We start from the raw sequence: 15,382 nt of genomic DNA on the forward strand, positions 1-15,382 counted from the left end.
CATTGATGGCAACAGTATTATTGGTAATCATAATAATAGCACTAATGGCCATAATAACACAGTATAGGACTTTACTTGCTTTTATCTGGGGCAGTATCAAAAGACAGCATATGTAAGTATTATTTCTCATCAGAGTTTTACAGATAAGAAAATTAGAATCTTTCAAAGTGAAATAACATATAAGGGTTATAAAAGTGCCTAAGCTGACAATTACTCAGCAAAAATTAAGGAGGCCACTGCCTAACCAACTGTGGTTAACTAACAAATGTTAACACTGGTATAGGTGAGGCTTAGAAGTATTGGGATGTATGGCTAGTCAAGTTTTGGCTAAGGAAGAGCTGGCTAAGATGCTAAGGATATTGAATTTGACCTTCTGATGTTTAACAAAATGTTAAACATTTTGAGGAGTCTACTGAGCACTCAACTCACGAATTTCCTATTTTATAAGAGGATAGAGAACTTTCAGGGACTCTCTTCTCTTTTGCACTTCCTCCCCTATCTATATTATTCTTTCAGACCACCTACTCCAAATAGCAACATAAACTACCACAAGCAGCTCTGAGCTAGCTCCCATCTTTACTTTTGTAACCAGAGAAAAGATCCAATTTGAAGCTCCTGTGAAAGGATGCTGATTAGCCTAAATCGCCCATACATCAATCACTGGGCTAGTAAAGGGTGAAATATCCCACTTGGAGTTATTCCCACCATGTGGCTAAATTATTATTAAAACTTGTGGTTGTGTTATTATTAAAAGCAGGAAAACACATTCCTACCTACAAAGTTTTCTGGGTGGGTTATGTAGAGCAGTATCAATTTTCCTTTTTCCCATCTGTTTGCTTCAGACTGCCCTCTTGATGCTTAACTTGTGACCTTTACATGCCTATCATGTAAAACTCAGTACTTGGATATATCAAAAAGTGGTAGAGAGTTTTTTTTTAAGATTTTATTTATTTATTCATGAGAGACCCAGAGAGAGAGGCAGAGACATAGGCAGAGGAGAAGCAGGCTCCATGCAGTATCACACCCTGGGCCGAAGGCGGGGGCTAAACCGCTGAGCCACCCAGGGATCCCCCCAAAATTTGAACTTCGAGTATTAACAAAGTGTTCGGTCGGGGTTTAGTCAAATTCTCATGCAGGGTGAACTAAAGGGCATTCTTCTGTAATCCCTAAATGAGGAAAGGAAATACTATGAGTCTTTATCATCCACAGTTCAAATTATTTTTCAAGAGTGGAGATAGGGGTTGACTAGTCAACTACATTTGTAAATAAATAAAGTGCAATATAATTGTTATAATAGAAATAAGTCCCAAAAAGGGTGAAAGAAAGGCAAGTCTGTCTTAGAAAGTTATGAAAGGTTCTATCAAGGAGGTAGGTATTTAATTCAACTGAGAACCAAAGGATCTGGAAAGAATGTGATAGGATCACAGAAAAGCAAGGAGTTCAGAATGGCTACTGTGGAGTAGACGGGCAAGAATGGCAGATGATGTTAACAGTCTGAGGCCAGATCATGAAAGGCCCTGCTGGTGAAGGAAGTTCCTGAAAAATTCTTGGCAAAGGAATATTGCGATCATATTTTCATGTTAGACGAATTATTAATAGAATGTAGTAGGTTGCACTGCAGTGGGAAATAACAAGAGGCTACTGCAATTGTCCAAGGGAGATGAGTCAGGAGAGGTGTTAATTACTAGATGGACCAAGACAGTGAGAGTGAAGATTGAAGAAGCCTGGATTTGAGGGATACTTAAGGAGATAAGTGTCAATAGAATTTGATATTAGGTTAGAGGAAGTGAAGGAAATGTAATATAAGGGTACTCAAGGATTTCTGGATTTGGGTAACTACGCGCCATTATCTGAAATAGGGTACGAAAATGGGCTAGTTTCCAGATGGGTGGAGAGAGTCATGGTATCAGGAATAAAGAATGTTAAAGATAGCAATGTAAATTTGAGACCTATGTAAGGTATCTGTGTGATATCCAAACGAAGATATTGTTGCTTAAAATAGTCTAACCTTAAGATATACATCTGGGTGTCCTTGGTGCACTGCGATACCTAGTAGCTAAGTTCATGATGGAAAAGAGGTTGCTGAAGGATACAACAGTAAAGTCAGACAGCAAAAGAAAATGGAGAGTTTGGGAACAGCGAAGGCCTTAAAAACATTTAAAATGTAACAGATGTAACCGCAGAACCAAGAAATAATGGTATCAGGGAAACCAAGAGGAGAGTTAATGGTGTTACTTTTTTTTTTTTTTTAAGATTTTATTTATTTATTCATGAGAGACAGAGTGAGGCAGAGACACAGGCAGAGGGAGAAGCAGGCTCCACGCAGGGAGCCCGATGTGGGACTCGATCCCGGGTCTCCAGGATCACGCCCTGGGCTGAAGGCGGCGCTAAACCGCTGAGCCACCGGGGTTGCCTAAGTGTTCCTATTTTTTAATGCAGTTTTTTAAAATGCTCCTCCTCCAGAAGTTTAAAATTTCTTGAAGGCGGAACTGTGCCTTAACTTTCACTGTATTTCCTTTAGCGCTTAATTCAGTGAAGGGAATATAGCAAATGCTCAATAAATACTCATCAGTCTCAAGCAAAATGCACCCATATCAGTGTAAGATGTTTCCCCTTTCTAATTCTTCAAATAAACTTTTAGTGACCTATAAGCTTACTTAAATCGTCACAACCTGTACGTTCTACCTGTACCAGCTTTGAAATGAGTTCCGACATTGTGTTTCCTACTTACGGAGGGATCTTTGCTACTCAAGATGGCAGTGGGGTTTGTTTTGTTTTTTTTTTTTTTTAATTCTATTCTTAAAAAAACTATCACAAAACAAAGCTCAGCCCAATTCCCCAGCAGTAGCTGGTAACTTAAGACCTGTTCTAAAGCAGAGTAAGGAGGCAGCCCAATGTTCCTTAACCACAATTGACTATTAACCGAGTCAACACGCTTATTCAAGCTTTCATTTTGTTACTAGTCACGGAACCACCGGTTGGGGAGCAGATGCACTCAAGCCCATCCCTGGAAGCCATTCAGGGCAAGCAGACCGCGGGGATCCGCAGAGAGCTCCAGGAGCTGCGGGTCCGCACGCCGTTTGGGTGCCGGGCGCCACAGAGGGTTCTGCTCGGGTAACGACACCTAACCCGGCCCTCGGTGGGTCCGCCTTCCTGAGCTGAGGAAATCCCTTATATACCTACCAAGAAGCCAGGAGCAATCACCTCCGCTTCTGGAGAACCAGCCCCTCCTTCCTTCCACCACGAGACGGCCACCCCGCGCGAGCCCTTCCCACGAGCGCAGCCCCCGCTCTCGCCCGAGGGGAAACGGGCCAGCTCCGGCTCTCGCGGGATCTCGCGCCTTGGAGTAAGTCAAGCGGATCGCGCGCCCCATCGAACCCCCGCGGGAATACTGCTCGCCGGGTCCGGAACGCCGGGAAGGCGAGGGCGGGGCGGGGTCAGCTCGGTCGGTGAGCGTGGAGGCGGGGCCCTCCCCGGGGAGGCGGGGCGGGCGCCGGGCGGAGAGCGGGGCGGGTCTCCCGGGACCTGTTGATCGCAGGTGCCGCTGCCCCGACTGGCCCTGGGTGTTGGGGCGTGTGCGCATGCTCCTTGCGCGGGGTCGAGCTCTGCGCGGCGAGGCCGGACGCCTCCGCTTCAGTTCCCGGTGAGCGGCGGCGGCGGCGGCGGCGGCGGCTGGTAGTGTCCGCCGGGGCTGGCTCGAGGCGGAGGGCGCCAGCGGGAGGTAGCCCCGCGGAAGTGGAAGGCCCCGTATTTCTTCACCTGGATCGCACACGCTACGCTCGTGAGGAGGGCAGAGCTCCAGGTGAGTCTCCAAAACTAGTCCCTGGATCGAGCCCCCACGACCTGCGACCCCCGCTCCGGGCCCGAGTGGAGACCGTCGTTCCAGCCCCAGACCTTGCCTCTCTCCTGGCAGCCCTGCGACATCCTCTGCCCCCAGCTCCGAGGACTTTTTTTTTTTTTTTTTTTTTTTTTTACCCGGGTTCAGTCACCCGAGGTCACGCCGCATTCCCGTCTCCTCCTCGCCGGGTCCCGGCCCCGGAGGAGATGCCCGCGGCCGGGCTGGAGGCGTGCGGGAGGCGGGAGGCGGGAGGCGGGAGGCGGGAGGAGGAGCCGTGTTTACCGGGTCGTGGCGGTTCCTTGCAGGCGTGTCTGACGGCTGCTCCAGCAGAGCCCGGAGTCCGGCTGCCGGGTCGCTTAGCGCGTTGGGGTTGTGCATATTACTTGGGCTTGGCCCCTGCCCGTCACCTGCGGCGCAGCCACTGCCCCGCCCGAGCCGCAGCTTTTGAAAGGGGTCCGGATGGTTCCGGGGCGCTCCTGGGGGGAGAAGAGAGAGAACTGGATTCGTGAGAATCTTTGGGCTGGTGGCTTCTGGGTGGTAGTTGTAATTTACAAAGTTAATGTGTAGCTTCTAAACGGCGACTTATGGGACGTTTATCAGACTACTTTTAAACATCGTTGGTAACAGGAAGTACTTGTACAGGTGTGCTGGGGAGGCTTTCTGAAGCCTGCAATCCGAGCATGTTCTGAGGTTTTGTTATCCTGCTACAGGGTTTTCTGTATCAATGCAGAAGTCTGATTAATGCTTGCAAAATGTACTGCAAGGCTTTATTTGTTAGTAGAGTATGCCAAAATGTTTCCTTATCTGGGGGAAAAAAATATATATATGTGTGTGTGTGTGTGTGTGTGTGTATATCTCAAAGGATTTTCAAGGCTGCTTGTGAAGGATGTTTGAACTTGGGAAGTTCTGGGTGATTAGACTCAGATTCGCTTTTAATTCTGTTCTTTAAAGAAAAGCATCGTTAGTTCTCAGTATTTAAAAGGAGTTAGCGAGTGCTAACACAAATTCTGATCGAATGTACTTTTGGCTAAACTGAGATGCTTGCTTGTTAGTTTAGTTTTCTATTTTCAGTTCCCTGCTGATGGCCTAGGCTCCTCCATCCTGTGGAAGAGAAATTAAAGAACAAAACTTATTTTGCAAAAGTAATTTGTGATTTATCCGCCGTTGTCTTAAGAATTCCAAATAGACACACTCACTGTAGGTAAGAGTTAATTATAGTCTGGAAAAAATACAGTTTTTGTTTTTGTTTTACATTTTAGAGACTCTTAAAATGAGCTTCTTAAACAATTTGCCTACCTTCATGATTAGTGATAATAAACCATGAAAATGATTTATTTGAATTTGTTCATAAACCCATTGGTGGTTACTATGTGTATTTTTTCCAACAGTGTAAAAATAAGTGACCAAGAACAGACCTTTTTCTCTATCAATTTAAAACCTTTTTATAAATGTGTAGTGTTCATAGAAATTGACACTAATAGTCACTTCATTAATATTATTTTCTCTAGAAGATACAAAACATGTTTTTTTTTTTAAAAAAAAAAGATAGCTATTTTAATGTGAGGGGGTACCCTATTCCACCTAGTTCTTTTTTTTTTTAATTTTTATTTATTTATGATAGTCACACACAGAGAGAGAGAGAGAGAGAGGCAGAGACATAGGCAGAGGGAGAAGCAGGCTCCATGCACCGGGAGCCCGACGTGGGATTCGATCCCGGGTCTCCAGGATCGCGCCCTGGGCCAAAGGCAGGCGCCAAACCGCTGTGCCACCCAGGGATCCCTCCACCTAGTTCTATTCCTTAAAAAAAAGAAAATCTCTTTTCAAAAACTCTTATGATTTTAGTATGTACATGATTCAAGGTCTTTTGTATTAGTGTCAGTTGTTTCTTTTAAACTGTAGTATCAGGAAATACAGTTTCAGAATTATGATTTATTTATATATATATTTAAAGATTTTATTCATTTATTCATGAGAGAGACACACACAGAGAGGCAGAGACACAGGCAGAGGGAGATGCAGGCCCCACGCGCAAGGAGCCTGATGCAGGACTTGATCCCGGGACTCCAGGATCATGCCCTGGGCCAAAGGCAGGCGCTAAACCACTGAGCCACCCAGGGATTCCCCAGAATTATGATTTAGAAGCTTGTTTTAGTAAGACAAAGAGTTAAAAAATGAAAATTCTGATTTATTTTAGGATGATGTACACATTAAAAAGTCAAAATCAGAGTTATTTTTTCTGTTGAAACGAACTCACTTATGATGCTAGGGAGGATGTTGCTTGCTTTACCCTACAATTTTCCAAAAGTGTGTTTGAAATCCGTAAAGTGGTAGATGAAGCTAACCTACCAAGACGTTTACTTATAACAATACTTAGCAGATCTTGTTATTTGACAGCTTTAACTATAAGGTGTTTCTTAATTATAAACCTCAAAGACAATCTACCACAAGGTCGTTTATGTAGTGCATCTGAAAGTATTTTGAGGGATTCCCGGGTGGCTCAGCGGTTGAGCGTCTGCCTTTGGCTCGGGGCATGATCTCCGGGTCCCGGGATCAAGTCCCACATCAGACTCCCTGTGAGGAGTCTGCTTCTCCCTCTGTCTATGTCTCTGCCTCTCTCTCTCTGTGTCTCTCATGAATAAATAAATAAATCTTAAAAAAAAAAAAAAAGTATTTTGAATCCAGAGTGTGCTAGGTCTGCTAGGATCCAAAAGATTGTCAGTCTAGCCTACTGGTTCTCATGAGTTCTTGGATTAAGAGAAGTGTACTAATTTATGTCATCTTTGGAGAACTAGCTAGAGATTAGTGATGATACAAATGAAGCATTAATATGTTGTTACTAATTTTATACAGATGTAAGGATTTTAGAAATGTTTGTGTTACAAAAGATGCACATAGTGGCAACAAGAAATGAATGCAGCGTATTCTACCACAGATAAAATTTCCAAAGGTTATTTAAACTTTAAATAATTTTATATGATATCCTAATCTTGGCAAGTTGTTATGAGTTTCTCTTAAGATAATGGGAATATTATATATATAGAGAGAGACTATTTAGGGAAGAAGTGTCTAGTCTTTGCTTTTCTAAGTTAACCCATATCTTCTATCAGGAGTTCTTAAAGCAGGGTCTATGATTAGAGCTGTGGTCTGTGATTAGAACTGAATTTTAATATAATTGGTTTTCTTTGTGATCTTATGATTTTTTCTTTCTTTCAATCCTATGAATTTTATTTTATGCATTTACAAACATCAGTCTGAGGAGCCCATAGGCCTCATTAGAAGAGCCACCAAAAGTGTCTCTGACATTCAGAAGACTGCTTCACACCATTGCACCTGGTTGAAGAATTTTTGTTTTTGATTAAGTCACTTCAGATAAGTTGCTGCATATATTCATATTTGTAATTCATCAGAAAATAAAATATTATGCAACGTAAACCATATTTCAGTCTCTTAGCTATCATTTCAGTTATCTGAGTTGTAGTTTTGAATCAGTTTGATATTTTTGAATACATTTTGTAAATGTAACTTCTGTTTACTTCTATTTTGTAAATACTGACCTGCAAAAATCAATTTGAAGAAATACCGTTCCTTTGAAATTTGGAAACCTTTTTACTTTTTGTGATTTTCTGATTTAGCAAATTTATTCAATGAACATTTATTGATCTATTGTTATGCTAGACACTAGAGATTCAAAAATTAATAAGACATTAGTAAAAAATTTGAGTTCTTCCTTATCTGAGCCTTATCTCTGGCTGTTCCCAGTTTTCCCCCAACTGAACTGAGTTTCCAAAGATAAAATAGTCTTTTTTTTTTCTTGTACCCTTGCCTTTGCAAGAAGCTGCTTCTCCTCTTCCCATTTCCCTTTCAACTTCCCAGTCACCCATGCTACACCTGTATTTTTCTAATCCATCAAAAGACAGATTATTACTTTGTGTTGCCACTGTTCTTTGATCTGTATCATAGGAAGATCTATATACTGTGTTGCTGTAGCAGGAAGACAGAATAAGGGAATGTGGAGATTATGGTACATGTACCGTCATCTAAGTGTAAGGAAAGTACCATATGGACAGCACAAAGGACGGTAGGCAGGCAGAGGAGCTTTCTAGGGGACCCAGAGACTGGATGAGAGCAATATTCAGGTACATTTTGGGTCCTCTAGCTATTTTTTATAGCTCGATGGATTATGTTATTTATGAATTAAAACTGTCGTTAAGGAAGTTTGGAGTTATTTTCTGAAAAGTTGTACATAGGTTGAATTTTTAAAAATTAAATCTCTGTTGTTTACATTGTTATATCAGTTACTTTCCATTTATTTTTTATACATTGCCTTCTAACGTTTTAACTCAGTTTCTCCTTCTCTAGTCCAAAAGTTTATAGATGAATGCTTAAAATAATAGTGTGATGAATCCACTTGTAAAATGAAGCATTCCCAAACATTTTCTTATAAATTAGAATTTTTCATGTTTTCTTAAAGTAGGATAGCTCTGTAGATGAAATCACTTATTTTCTACTAAGAATGACTTAATAACATATTAAAATTTAGAAATTGGTTACTTTATTGTACAATATATCTGACCTAACTAAGACTATAGTCAGGATTGATAAATCAGTTTAAGGAAATGGGGAAAGATAGCAAAATGAGGTATAAAATATCATGATACAGCTTTTACTTTCTATTCAAATGTTTGTTTATATTATTAAAAATAATTTTACCTCAAAGATAGTGTTGTTGCTATCATAATTAGCTTACATTTATGAATGCTACTATGTTTTGGGCATTTATTAGGTGTTACATACAATGTTTATGATACTTATAACTATGAACCTTTTATGTAATTATAGATTATGTAACTGATAGGATTTTAATGATTGAATAGTTGAGTAATGTTCTCTGCTACTGGAAGTTTTATCAGATGGAATAAGTAATTGTGGGGCACATGAGATCAGAATCAGAACATAGATTCCGTTTTTGTCAAGAACCTATCAGGGCATTCTTTGTCCACTAGATGCTTTATGCCTTGGCTTCTTCTAGACTTCTTAGCCTGTGTAATAAACTCCCCCTCTCATGGTGACCTTCCCTGTTTTTAGGCAAGTAGACTCTTTGAACCCTAAGATTTTTTCCTCCTGTATAGTATGCTGTATAGGCCTGAAATAATCTTACCTCTTAATCAGTAGTCTTGACCTTGACCTAGCTGCCAGACAGGGAAATTGTCCTGAACTCTGATTGCCTAGGTCATTTTTGTTAGGAACACTGGTTTGTTGGTTAAGGTTTCACTTTATTGCCTGAGCTTCCTTCACTAAATATATTTTTTAAAGATTTTATTTATTTATTCATGAGAGACACACACAGAGAGAGGCAGAGATCTAGGCAGAGAGAAAAACAGGCTCCATGCAGGGATCCTGATGTAGACTCGATCCTGGGACTCCAGGATCACGCCCTGGGCTGAAGGCAGACGCTCAGCTGCTGAGCCACCCAGGCATCCCCTTCACTAAATATTTAATGAGTACTTACTGTGTATTGTGCACTCGTTTACGTGCCTGGAATTCACTTTACATCCTAAGGTGTTTGGGAGGCAAAATAATAATAATCCTAATAAGTCAATTATATAGTATATAAGATGATGATGAATGCCAAGGAGAAAAGAAAAGGTCAAGCAGGCATGGAGATTGGGAGTGTGGAGTGGAGGTTGTGATGGATTGCAAGTTAGACCTCATTTAGAAAGTGATTTTGAACAAAGCAATCATGAGGGTGGAGCCAGGGAGAAGCCATGTGTGCATCAAGGAGAAGTGTATTCCCGGCAGATGAATAGCCAGAGTAAGGGCTTTAAAGCAGGTGTTTGCATGGCATATTCAGAAATAAGGAGTCTGATTCAACAGCAATAGAAAAAGTAAAGGCAAAGTAGTTAGAGATGGAGGTGAGGGAATGGGCAGGTGTGACATAGTAAGACTTAGACTTATATTTGCTCTCTGGCCATTTCTTTTTTTTTGTTTTTTTTTTTTAAGATTTTATTTATTTATTCATGAGAAACACAGAGAAAGAGAGGCAGAGAGACATAGGCAGAGGGAGAAGCAGGCTCCATGCAGGGAGCCCAATGTGGGACTCAGTCCTGAGACTCTTGGATCATGTCCTGAGCCTAAGGCTGACGCTTAACCACTGAGCCACCCAGGCATCCCTCTGGCCCCATTTCTTGACGTACAGCTCCTAAAACCCTAGGAACATTTCTGGAAGTGATGGTTTTTTGCGTGCTAATGACTGTGGTTAGGAGCTCCTGGATAGCCTGAGGATGGGGGCTGGTTGCTAGGGGAACAAACTGTGTGATTAGAGAAATTGAGCTTTCAGCTTTCCCACCTTCCTTCACCTCTAGGGAGGTGAGTCTGGTGGAGGTTGAGCTAATCACTATGTCTGGAGGGGGCATGGACACTCCATGGCCCTTCCCACATACTTTGCCTATGCATCTCTTCCATCTGGCTGTTTCTGAGTATTTTTTAAAAATAAACCTGAAGTCTAGTCAGTAAGCTGAGTTCTGTGAGCCATGCTAACAAATCAACCAAATTAATCATCCATGGAAAAGGTTGTGGGAACCCCCAAATTATAGGCAATTGACCAGAAGTACAAGTGATAATTGGGACATGTGATCAGTGTCTAAAGTGGGAGGGATGGTTTTGTGGGAATTAGCCCTTGACTTGGGTTCTGACACTACCTTCAATTAGATAGTGTCAAAACTGAGTTATATAGTAGGACAGGGTACCCTGTTGGTATTGACTGAGAATTAGAGAATGGCTTGTTGTGGAAAAACCCGTCTGGTCTCAAGTGCTGTGAGAGTATAGAAGAAAATTATTTTTACTTTAGCAAGCAGTACAGGGCCTTGGAGACCATTATAAAGACTTTTTGGGCTTTAATATGAATGTAATAAAAACCCACTGAAAGGTTATAGGGAGAGGTATGACATTATGATTTAATTTTAGAAGGACTTTTTTGTCTATTCCTAAAGATAGGTTTTGAAGGGTAAGGGTAGAAGCTAGGAGATAATTAGGCTATTCTAGCAATCTAGGTAAGATTTGAAGATAGGTAAGATGAGCATAGAAGTGGAGGTGATGAGAATTGGTCACATTCTAATAGAAATATGTGAGAAAGAAGAGTCAGAGATCATGCCAAGATACTTGTTCTGAGCAACTGGAAAGACAAAGTTACCATCAACTGAGATGGGGAAGGAAGGTATAGATAAAGCTAGAATCCACTTTTGCACTTTGTTAAGGCAAAGAAATGTTAGATTATGCATGCTTTGGCATAATCCTCTTCAGGAGATGTATCTCAGAACAGATTGTTAAAACCCATTGTTTTTAATGTTCATGCTCTATATTCTGGATATACATGAACTCATATCTTTCTCTCATTAGTTACCACTGGAAACTAATGAGTAGGTAAAAACCAGAAGACAAAACATGTTTCTTTTTTTGAACAAAAAGAAATAATGCAAAAAAATGAAGAACATTGGAGATTACTTAAAATTTGCTGGTTTTGTTGGTGGTGGTACAGTGTATTCTTACTACTTTAACCTCATTTCCTGTCTTTGTTTTATAAATTTTCTGGTATACTTTTCTCCAGTACCTCCAATTGCAGACTGACAGTGGTTTTGTACATCAAAGGACATCTATTCTTCAATTATATCTTCTTTAATCCTTCATCTTATAAAAGTGAAGATATTTCTATAATAAATTAGATTTTTAATTGTTTCAACTTGCTATGCATCTTTACCTTACTATCTAGTTATTGAAAATTAAACCTTAAGTACTTTTACTAGCTAGATGAACAGTTGTAGTATATCTGTAAAAAGTCTTCAGTATATCCTTGAGTTGCTGTATTTCTTATTAGTGAAAATATGTTAAAATGAAATTTTACATTACAATTTGATGGCTAGGCCAGAATAGTTTCCATAGCTTTATTAGCAGCAGTTCTATACTTCTGTAGGATTATGGGTATTTCTAATTTTATTTATGCAGTACTTCTATGTTGTTTTAGAAATCTATATAATATTCTGTTTTATAATCAAAACCCAATAAATGTAAAAGAGCAAAAGAGTCTTGTGGCTTTTTCAGCTATTATATTAGTTTTCTAGGGCTGCTATAACAAAGTACAACCAGCTGGATGGCATAAAACAATAGAATTTTATTCTCCCATAGCTCTGGAGGCTTAGAAGTCCAAAATCAAGGTTTGGCAGAGTTGGTTTCTTTTAAGGGCTCTGAGAAGAAGTCTTTTGTCCCCTTTCTAGTTTCTGGTGGTTGCTGTCAATCCTTGCTGTTCCCTGACTTGTAGCTGTATTGCTCCAATCCCTGACTGTCATTAAACAGTATATTCTCTGTGTGTTTCTCTTTTAATAATAACTGCTAGTCTTACTGGATTAGGGCCCACCTTGATGACCTCATCTTAACCCAATTACATCTGCAAAGGCCCCATTTCCAAATGTTCACAAACTCTGGAGGTTAGGACTTTGGTGTACACAATTCAACTTGTTTTTATAGTTTAATATTCACTTTTCAAATGAAGAGAAGGGAATACTTCCAAACTCATTTTATGAGGCCAACTTTACCCTGATACCAAAGATAAATAAGGATACTATTAGAAAATACAGGCCAATATCCCTGATGAATATAGATGGAAAAATTCCCAACAAAATATTAGCAAATCAAATTCAGTAGCACACTGAAAGTATCACATACCATGATCAAGTTGGATTTATACCTGGCATGCAAGGATGGTTGAACATTTGCAAATCAGTAAAAGTCATAAATCACGTTAAAAGCAGGAAAGATAAGATGCAGAAAAAGCATTTAACAAAATTCAATATCTTTTCAGTATGAAAATTCTCAACAAAATTGATACATAGGGAATATGTCTCAGTATAATAAAAGCAATATATGACAAGCCCACAGCTAACATTATTCTCAGCTGTGAAAAGTCAAAAGCCTTTCGTCTAGGATCAGAAAAAAAAAAAAGGTGCCCACTCTCACCATATATTTGACGTAGCACTGGAACAGTGCAACTAGTTAAAAAAAAGAAATAAATGGCATCCAAATAGGAAAGGAAGAAGTAAAACTATGGTTATTCGCAGATGACATATATGTGGAAAACCCAGAGACTCTACCTAAAACTTAGAACTAATACTTGAATTCAGTAAGTTGCAGGATACAAAATCAACATATAGAGATCAGTTACATTTTTGTTCAATTTTATCTGACCCTAAAATTGCTACATCAAGTTTCTTTTGGTGTATATATTTCTGGTATATCATTTTAATTTTATTTTTGTGTGTATATACACATAATGCATAAATATAACTATAATATACATACTACAGGTTTTTTTAGTACGTGCTTTTTTTTTCCACTTTTATTTTCAAGCTTGGCTGTCCATCCCCATTTTAATAAGATGTATACACATTCCTTCTTGCTCAGATGTTCATACGAAGCATATATATTTTTGCATATATTATTTTACCAAAATAGGATTATAGTACATTTCTGTATTTTGCCTTTGTCATTCAAAACACCTGTTATATAATTATGTCCCTATTTATGGACATTCGTTTTGTAAACAATTTTTATTTTATTAAAGATTTTATTTATTTATTCATGAGAGACACACAGAGAGAGAGGCAGAGAGAGACTCAGAGGAGAAGCAGGCTCCATGCAGGGAGCCCGACGCGGGACTCGATCCCGGGACTCCAGGACCGTGCCCTGGGCCAAAGGCAGGTGCCAAACTGCTGAGCCACCCAGGGAATCCCCTGGACATTCATTTTGTTTCTTACTTATTGCACTGACCAACTATATATATCTCAATAAGGTAGTGCTTTTTGGGGAGAAGGCATAGATTCTCAGATTTTATATTAAAATGTTTATTTTTAATTTTAGTTGTTGCTAGGTTGATATAATAGTGCTACAAGGGTATTATAGTATAATTACATTTTTTAATTAGCAATAAGGGAAAGTAGCTCTTTCCATTTATCTCCACCAAGACTGTTTCTTTTAAGTTTTTGCCAGCTGATTGAAAGAAACAAAGTGCCTCTTAATTATTTTGATTTTATCCCTGTGTTGAGGTCTCCAAGGTCTCTGGCATTCCCAGGTTTGCTTATTTTGTAGAATTACGAGGCCTCAACATGTAGTTGTACTTACTGCTATGCTTTTTTTAATTACAGCGAAAGGAAATAAAGCAAAATCAGCAAATGGAAAAGGATCATGGGAGGAAATCTGGTGAAAATCAGGCACAAGTTTTTCATAATTTTCTTCCAGTGGAGTCACATGAGACACATGAGTTCCTCCAGCAACAAATTGTGGTGACATCTGTAAAATGTCATCTACCAGAAAGCTGTTTAGAGACTCAGTGGTAGAGTCTTTATTGCGAAGTGGTTCACATAGTTATCCTCTACCTCATTTGTTATCAGAATTCCAGACTTCCAGAACGAAAGCAGGTGTTCAGGATAAACCACATTGTTTGCACAGTTTGGGCACAGTGACCAACTCTCACTTATTTTTGTAGTGGGAATCCTCCCAAAAATTTAAATTCCAAAAGCCTAAAACCTTGTGAGCAGGCTTTTCTAAGGATAGCAATCTTTGAGCTGCTATATTGTATTTTTCTTTTTTTTCTTAAGTAGCTCTATTGAAATATAATTCACATGTCACACAATTCACTCATTGAAAGAGTACAGTTTCATTTTCAGTATATTTACAGGAAGGTAAACCTGTCACCACAATTTTAGAACATTTTCAGCACCTCAGAAAGAATCTTTGTACCCTTTAGCTCTCACTCTTCCTTTCTTATCTCTATAGCCCCACTTGTCCAGTGTAAGCAACCACTAATCTACGGGCTGTCTCTGTAGATTTCTCTGTTCTGGACATTTTGAATGCATGGAATTGTGACACATGGTCCTTCCTGATTGGCTTCTTTCACTTAGCAAAATGTTTTCAATGTTCATCCATATTGTAGCATGTGAAAGTACTTCATTTCTTTTTACAGCTGAATAATATTCCATTGTATGAATATGTATGCACACATACACACTTACACCACATATTGTTTATCCATTCATTAGTTGATGAACATTTAGGTTGTTTCCACCTTTTGGCTGTTAGGAACTTTGCTGTGTTAGCTCTTTTCTGCATAACCTCCCAAATATTTATTGAAAGAGTAAATATAGAATTACATTTGCATTCCTGGAATAAAGCCTCCTTGATTATTATTCTTTTGAATAGTGTACATTATTCTTTTGACACTGATAGATTATGTTTGCTAGTGCTTTATTTATAAGTTTTGTATCCAAGTCACATTAGTCTGAGGTTTATATAGTTTTGATATTAAGGTTGTGTTAGCTTCATGAAATGATTTGGGAAATTTTGTATATTCTCTGTGGTCTGCAATAGTATAACATTAGAATTAACAATTCTTTAATGTTTAGATAAAATTGAACTTTGAATCCATCTGATCTAGATGCCTTTTTCAATGGGAGAACTTTTGTTTCCACATTATTCTAGTTTGTAAAAATGTTTTCCATT

At 39.3% G+C, this 15,382-nt stretch overlaps 1 protein-coding gene across 2 annotated transcripts in view; it reads left to right on the forward strand.

Moving 5' to 3' along the window:
• Window positions 1-3,504: 3,504 nt before the first annotated feature.
• The window catches only part of USP53 (ubiquitin specific peptidase 53), a 65,099-nt gene continuing 53,221 nt past the window's right edge, over window positions 3,505-15,382 (forward strand). The window contains exon 1 of one of the 2 annotated variants that reach the window (XM_072810126.1): window positions 3,505-3,802. The gene's annotated coding sequence lies outside the window, so the exon portion shown is untranslated. Of the gene's footprint in view, window positions 3,803-4,909; window positions 5,040-15,382 lie in introns of those variants that run through there. The other variant, XM_072810127.1, reaches the window with a different exon arrangement.

This window comes from Canis lupus, chromosome 33, assembly GCF_048164855.1.
Source record: "Canis lupus baileyi chromosome 33, mCanLup2.hap1, whole genome shotgun sequence".
NCBI lineage: Eukaryota > Metazoa > Chordata > Mammalia > Carnivora > Canidae > Canis > Canis lupus.